This window comes from Phascolarctos cinereus, unplaced genomic scaffold (assembly GCF_003287225.1).
Source record: "Phascolarctos cinereus isolate Bilbo 61053 unplaced genomic scaffold, phaCin_HiC Scaffold_4;HRSCAF=312, whole genome shotgun sequence".
Lineage (NCBI taxonomy): Eukaryota > Metazoa > Chordata > Mammalia > Diprotodontia > Phascolarctidae > Phascolarctos > Phascolarctos cinereus.
In genome coordinates, this window is record NW_027555847.1 from 277,196,715 (window position 1) to 277,205,544 (window position 8,830).

Genomic DNA, 8,830 nt, shown 5'->3' on the forward strand with positions numbered 1-8,830 from the left:
GTTTGTAAATGGTAGAATGAGGACTTGAATACAGATTTCTAGATTTCCTGACTTCCTTAATTGAGCACACATTTCATTATAGCTCAGTAGACTCTAATAGGCAGGTTATGCTAAAAAAAAATTTTTTTCTTAGTTGCAGCTATCTTTCTAAGATAAATAGAAGATGCATCTTAAAACTGAAGGTAGTCTACACAATAATAATCTAGATTAATAACAATAAGAATGTTAATAATAAAAATGGATCTTTAAAAAAATTCCTTCATTTTAAAATATCAAAATTTGAAATGTAGACATGTGTTTATTTTGTTCTGTAATCTAAAGACTTTGAAGGCAGAATATTCATCATCCATTAATATTTTAGGCATACTGAGATAAGTGAAAGGTTATTATATCAAAGTAGGAGATACAAATGCAGACACTAATCATTTATTATTTTTGATTCCACCCAAATGTGACTTATGGGGTCACTCCTCTGAGACTGCAAAAAGATACCCCCACCACATTTATTGCTACACAGAAATGCTCAGGAAAGATTAAATTATTCTTGATCATTTAAAAGTATGAAGAAATAAATTCAAAATTGCAGGCCCTTTCTGTTCTATAAGAATATTGGAAATACTTATAATTCTGAAAGTTTATGTACAGACCATTTTCTGAAGCTATTCCACATGCATAATATGAAAATCCTTCGTTGATTGGAGAATGCTCCATTTGAACTGCTTTTCACATAGTCTGCAGCTGTACATTCATGATGTTTTGTTTAGAAGAATGTTTGCTGGGAAATTAATTGACATGAGCCAGAAGTTGGCTAGCCATTTTAAGCACTTTTCTTTCATTGTCTCCAAGTTCACTGAATGCAGAAGTTACCCTCAAACCCTAGCAATTCAACACATGAATACTGCAGGAAATGTGTTTTTTTTTCATAATATACAATGCCTACTTGAAAATGAAGGGGTTCAGAATGTTATTTTGCCAAAGAATTAAATACTAACTGGCTGACTTCCTTCATGAGGAATCCAGTTCTTTATTTTTGATAGCCAACTGAAAAACAGTGGACAGATAATGAATATATTAAAAGATAAAGGTAGGATTATAATCTTAAGCAGATTTACTTCTGTAATTCCCTTTCTCTAGCTCAAGAAAATATTGCTTGCTGCATAACTTAAAACATTTTACATGTTCCTACAATATTTTGTTACCAATAATTTTACATAGAATTTAGATTTTTAAAACATAATAATTTTTTTATTTGAGGAAAATTTCAGAAGTGTAGATAAAAGAAGTCTCCTATGACTTTGGATATTTTTATTTTTGTATCATGCTATATCATTTAGATAGTCAAGATTAAGGATTTTGCATGAGACAAGGACAGTAATATGTAGCTTTTGATCAGTAAGAATCACAGGGATACTGAAAGATACTGTGTATGCCATGTGTCTTTCACTACTTAGAAATAGAGTAGTTCATGTCATTTTTAGAGCCCAACATAAAGAATTTCTGCTTTGGTTCTCGATAATCAAATAAGAATTTTATTTCCATAATGTCATTTTTTTTGTCACAACCTTCTGCAAATGGATTAGGCTTTTTCTTTTCAATAAGAAAACTTGCTACCTTTACTATCATTTTATTGGTTATAGGTTGTTCCACCTTTTAATCAGAAATAATATGTTGTATTCTTTGTGATTACGTTACATTCCTATAGTTAAATTTGTGATAAACTATTTCATTGTGCTAATTTTCCTACATTGTTAAATAATTGCTTTAAAGAGTGTTAGCACAAAAATGCATATTGTTTCATATTCATTTTTTTCCAACTGTAAATGAATATAATTAAAATGTTAAGCAAAATGTTTTTAATCGGAACTTTAAAATTGGAATTCCAATTTATGTGAATCTGAAATAGTGATCTTCCATAACAGGTGGTAGAGAACCTTTAAAAAAATCAGTTTTTTTTTAATTTCAGCTTCTATAGGTAATCTGAGAATGAGTTCATCTGATTGTTCTTATTTCAATTAAACTCATTTACATGAATGCTATTATGCTTCCACTCTGTCCCCCTGAGTTATAATTCCATATTTGATTTAAAATTGAATGTCAAAATGTTATGTTACTTTCTTAAAAATCAAATGTGACACAGATCATAGACACTTTAAATAAATTTGTTCTATGCCTATATAAACATCTAAGGACAGTATTTAAGGAGGCTTATATTTATATTTCAAGAAGGCAATGCTAGAATGTAAGGTCCTTGTGAGTAAACAGTTTTTCTTTCTTTGTATTTGTATCCCCAATACCTGCAGTAGTGTTTGACACATAGTAGTTGCTTAATAAATACTTAACTGTGTGGTGGCAGAAGCACATGCTATGAAGTCAGAAGGATTAGGCTCAGTTTTAGTTTTTGATGCTTCCTATCTGAGTAACCCTGGGCAAGGCAATTAACTCCCCTGAGACTCAATTAAATCAATGGTAAAATAGATATGGCTGCTGGCTTCCAAATCTACATGTCCATTTGAAATAAGCATTGAAAACCAACATATTCCTTATGTTATAAAAAGAATTATTTCCTCAACTTTCCAAAACAACAAAATGACCCAATAACATCTGTCTGCACTGTTTTCTCACTTATGATTATGAATCATTGTCATTTAGTCAAAGAGCACTGGACTTGCTCAATTCTCAGTTCCACAATTTATCAGTCATAACTTTGGATAAGTCGCTTAACCTAGTATCCTTTGTTGTATAATAAGGAGGTTGAAATGGAGACTCTCTAAATTACTTTCCAGCTTTAAAATAGTATGATTTTTTTTTCTCAACTCCAACATTTAAATACAATAGGGAACAAATAGCTAAAAGAGCTCTTTTGTAAAATAAAGAAGTCTTTTAGAACATGAATTCTTCTTAATTACGTGAATAAAATAACCCCTATATCTATTATGTTGGCCGGAATTGTCATATACATTTTGACATAGTATTTTACAGATACAAGGTGCTTTCATACACATCATCTTACCTAATCTTCACATTAAACCTATCAGCAAATGTTGAACCTGAGAACTGATACTGCTAGAATCTTGAACTTAATCACCCTGATGGAAAGGCATAATGTCACATTATTGGGAGCTGAACTGTGTTGCATGATTTTTATAGGCATTTGGATCAAAGTGAACCAAGCTATAAGGATAAGGAAAAGTAAACCCCATATTTTTTTGGGGGAATCAGATTTCTGATTTATTAGGGCAAGGACCAAAATTAATATAAATCTACAAAATGTTTAAAATGAGAAAAATATATGGCACATTATGTATTGTGAATCGATCTTTCAAAACCATCACATTTGTGTAACTCCATGACAGATTCCCCTTGTACATACTTGGTCTAGTTCATCTCCAATCTGATCCCCCTTAAGGTATTAATTTTTGAAAGTGAGATATGGACAGAAGAAAGCATTCTATTTATAATAATGTTGTATATGAAATTAATATACTGCCATAATAAAGCCAAAAATAAAATGAAAGATTAATATCTCACTTTGTTGGCTAACACAACTTATCAAGAAGAGAGTAACACTTTTATAGAATATACATTTATTTATAAAATCTAATGGTAAATTATAATGGAACATGGACATAATAATATGAGACACTTATAAAAGGCTTTAAGTTTTACAAAGATCTTTGGATACATCATCTTAATTGATTCTCATATAAACCCTGTGAGGTATGTACTATTTTTATTCCCATTTTGCAGATGAGAAAATTGAGGCTAAGTGGCTTACCGAGGGTTACACAGCTAGAAAAGGTCTGAGAAAGAATATGAACTAAGAGCTTCCTGAGTCCCAGAGTTGTATTCACTATACCACTTTTCTGTTGTTAGATAGATACAGACATTGATATATAGATATAGATATAGACATAGATATATAGATATAAAGAAAGAGAGATTGTAGATATATATATATATATACTATATATACTATATATCATATATATACATATGTGTATGTATATATATGTAACAGAATATCTAGATATATGTAATAACTTGAGTCTTAACATCACAGTCCCAGGTGTGCAAATGGGAAAGGGGGTAGAAGTGGCAGCTAGGAGAATAAAGATAGACCAGACCAAGTATATATGAGGGAAATCTATGGTGGAAGTTACACAAATGTAGTAGTAATTGAAGGAGGAATAATCATCACAGTCGCTGAGTGTTTCACTGGTGAAGCAGGTCTTTACAACAAGGAAATCATGGTCCTGGATAAAAAAAGGATAAAACAAGGAGTTTGCAGTTACTCAGAATGTAACTATTAGAATATATTTCAGAAGTTAATAGGCATGATTTTGTAAATTATACTCCAGACTATATCACATCTATACCATAATAAAATTAGAGGATATAAGAACTTAACTATGCCAATTATTATTTTTGATACAAAAAACTATTTACTTTAGTTGAGGAAAATAACTTTTTTTAAATCAAGAGTTGCTATCATTGTATTAAAATTATTCAATTTTCCTTGAAAGATAGAACAATAGAAATAATTTTGTTCAACTACTCTCTAATCACTGAAAACATAAAGAAAGCTTGGACAGAAGTCTGGCAGAAATTGTGTCTATCTAGTCAAACATTTCAAACATTTCACTGTGTATATCAAGGTACATTTAAAATGGGTACATGCTTCAGTCATAGAGTGTAACATAATAAAGAAATGAGAGGATCAAGAAAAAAATATCACTCAGATTTATAGATAAAGGGAGAATTCAAGACCAAACAAGAATTTAATATTAAGTTTAAGATAAAGAATAGCTTTAATGAATAGTTTTTGTTTCATAAAATCAAAAACTTTTTTACACAAATAAAACCAGTGCCAGTAAAATTAGATGGTAAATAGCTAACAAGGGGAAATATTTACAATACTACTACTGGTAATAATAATAATGATAATTATGATAGCTAACATTTATATAACACTATGTATTAAGCACTGTGGTAAACATTTTACATTTATAATCTAATTTGATCCTCACAACAATCCTGGGGGATAGATAATATTATTATACCCATTTTACAGATGAAGAAACTGAGGCAAACAGGGGTTATATAACTTGCCTAGGGTCATACAGCTAGTAAGTATCCAAGACTGTATTTGAACTTAGATCTTCTTGACTCCAGGTCCAGAACTCTATCCACTTCACTACCTAACATTTAAGCGAATATTATGTACCAGATACTATGCTAAGCATTTTACAAATATTGTCTCATTTGATCCTCACAACATCCCTGAGAGGTAAGTGTTATTATGAACTCCATTTTTCAGTTGAAGGAACAGAGGCATAAGTTAAGTGATTTGCCCAGGCCAAAGAGATAGTAAATATGTGATGTAGTATTTGAACTAAGGTCTTCCTGACTCCAGGCCCAGAGTTCTATCCACTACACCAACCAGTGGCCTCTAAGGATCTAATTTCCAAAGTATTTAAGGATTTGTTTTAAATCTATAAGAATAAGAGCCATTTTCCAATTGATAAATGATCAAGGAATATAAACAGGCAGTTTTTTAAGAAAAAAAAAACAACTCCAAACGGTAGACATGCAAAAGAACATCATTCAAATAATATATAATCAGAGATATGAAAATTATAACAACTCAAAATTTCCATGTCAGAGCCATCAGATTGACAAAAATGATAATAAAGGAAAATGAGGGTATGTGGGAAAAGAGATTAATTAATAAATTTTTGATAGAGTTGTGAACTGGTAAAGCAATTCTTGAAAGCAGCTTGGAACTGTGCCCCCAAATCTATTAAATTGTTCATACTCTTTCACCTAGTAATAATAACTGGGCTATAACCGAAAGAGATCAAATAAGTAAGAAAAGGCCTAATAGGTACAAAATATCTATAGTAGCATTTTTGGTAGTGGCAAAGAACTAGAAATTAAGAGTGTTAATCAACCAAGGAATAACTGTTCAAATTAAATTATGGTATATGAGTGTAATGGAATGCTATTACACTGTAAGAAATTATGAAAGGGACAGTTTCAATGAAAACAGAGGAAACTTGCTCTAGTGGGTATGGAATAAAATGAGCCAAACAAAGTAAATAATTTACACAGTAACAACATTGTAAAAACAAACTGATCAAAGCAATGAAGAGCCACAATGTTAGAGAACTAATAACAAAACATTCTTTCCATCTCCTGAAATACAGAAAATAAACTTAGGATGGAGAATGAGGTATGTGTGTGTATATGTGTGTGTGACATGGACAACATAGGAACTGGTCTTGCATGAATGTGCATATTCATTACAAGGGCCTTGCTTTTCCTCCCCCAACGGTACTTGGCAGGAGAGGAGGTCAAGGAGAATATCTATTTTTTGAGTAATTTTTTTAGAAAAACTATAATTTTAAAGAAATAAAAATATATTAAGCACTTCCTGTATTCCAGACACTCTACAAAATACTGGGGATATAAAGAAAAGTGAAAAATAAACAGCCCTACTTTCAAAGTTCTCACATTCTAATGGGGGAGACAACATGTAAATTTCTAAATAAATAGAAGATATACAGAGAGTAAATGGGAATTAATCTCACAGGGGAACATACTAACTGGAGGACTGGGAAAAGCCTTCTTGCTGAATGAAAGGTTTCAGCTGATTTCTTGATGAAAGACAGGGAGACTAAGAAGTAAAGGTTAGAAACAAAGCAAATGAAATATTGTGTGAGGAATAGTAAATAGGTCAGTTCACAGGATCATTGTGTGTGTGGAGGTAATAAGACTAAAAACCACTGGGAAAATAGAAAGGGGCCTGGTTATGGAGAGCTTTAAATGTCAAAACTTATGTTTGATTCTGGAGGAAAGAGAGAGTCACTGGAGTTTGCTGAGTTGGTTGGGTATATTGATGGCAAGGCAATGTCATGGACAGAAATATGTTTTAGAAAAAATCAATTTAGTTTCTGAGCAGAAGATGAGTTGGAGTGGGTATAGAGTTGAGGGAGGGAAATCTATTTGAAAGCTATCTCAATAGTCCAGGAGAGAGGTTATGAGGGCTTAACTTGGATGATGGTTATATGAGTGGATGGAAGTAGAAAAATGCAGAAATATTTTCAAGGTAGAAATTTGGCAACAGAATATATATTTTAAAAAATATGAATGAGAAGAGTGAAACTTAACACCAAAGTTGTGATCCAGTGTGATTAGTAGTGCCCCTGATGGGAATAAGGAAGTTTAGAAGAAGAGAAGTTTTGGGAAGAAAGATAATAAATTCCATATTTTGGACATGTTTTGTTTGAGATGCCTGACTGACATTCAGTCCTAGAGGATTAAAATTTCATTAGTGAAACAGGTGAGGAAATAGAGAAAGACTAGGGCTAGATATATTGATCTAGAAATAATCTGAATGGAATGATCATTGAAAAATCATGTGACCTGGGAGGCAGACTCAAGAGGGAAGAGAAAAAGCAGCTACTCACCTGAGTTCTCTCCCAAACCCTTCCAAACACCTTTAAATAAGGCCATACAACAATTCCTGAAGTGGGAGAACCCACAAAAGGATGGGGTGAAATAATTTTTCAGCCAAAGAAAACTTAGAAGTTCATCAGGAAAGGTCTGTTGCATCTGGGTGAGAGTGGAGCACAGTCTAGTGAAGACTGGGCCCCAGTAAACCATGAGTAGGCCTTGGGAGCCCCTGAATCAGAAATAGTAGTGGCTGCTTCCGGAGCTCTCAGACCAAAGATAGTAAGGGGGTTGAACAACTCGTCAGAAGTAGATTACAGGGTCTCTTTGCTGACACTGGGGGAATGACTCTGTTACTTTGCCCATATTCAGATATTGTTTGCAGTCCTTGTTCACAATCTCAGGGTGAAGATGAGGACTACCTTACCAGAGCTTGATGCCATGGTGGAGCAGGGGCCCTCATCACAGTTCCAAGGAAGAAAAGAGTGCTTGTGGTCAATCACAGACCAGAAAACAGGCCAGGAGAGGAGTAAACACACCTCTCCTTAGATTATACCATCTTGGAAGAACTGGAAACTTTTAGGTCCCTAGAAGTACCCCTGAAAACAGCTACGCAAAACCCCTGGAACTTGGGACAGTAAGCTTTCCACTGTGGAAGCAGAGCCCCACTTTAAAATAGAGTTAAAAGTCAAAAAAATATCCTGGGAAAATGTGCAAATATCAGAAAAATTTTCTGACCACAGACAGTTACTATAGTAACAAGGAAGGTGAAGAAACACACTCAGAAGATAACAAAGTCAAAGCTCCTACATCCAAAGCCTCCAAGAAAAACATGAATTGGTCTCAGGCTATGGAAGAGCTCAAAAAGGATTTTGAAAATCAAGCAAGAGAAGTAGAAGAAAAACTTGGAAGAGAAATGAGAGTGATACAAGAAAACTTGGGTGGGGGGGAAGAGTCAACAGCTCGGTAAAGGAGAAACAAAAAAAAATACTGAAGAAAATAACACCTTAAAAAAAGAAGAAGCCATACGGTAAAAGAGTTCCAAAAAGTCAATGAGAAAAATGCCTTTAAAAGCAGAATTGGCCAAATGTAAAAAGAAGCATAAAAATCCATTGAAGAAAACAACTCCTTAAAAGTAGAATTGGCCAAATGGAAAAGGACAAAATCTCACTGAAGAAAATAATTCCTTAAAAATTAGACTTGAGCAAATGGAAGTTAATGACATTATGAGAAATCAAGAAATAATAAAACAAAACCAAAAGAATGAAAAAAAATAGGAAAAAACGTGAAATATTTCATTGGAAAAACAACTGACCTGAAAAATAGATCCAGGAGAAATATTTTAAAAATTATTGGACTACCTGAAAGTCACAATAAA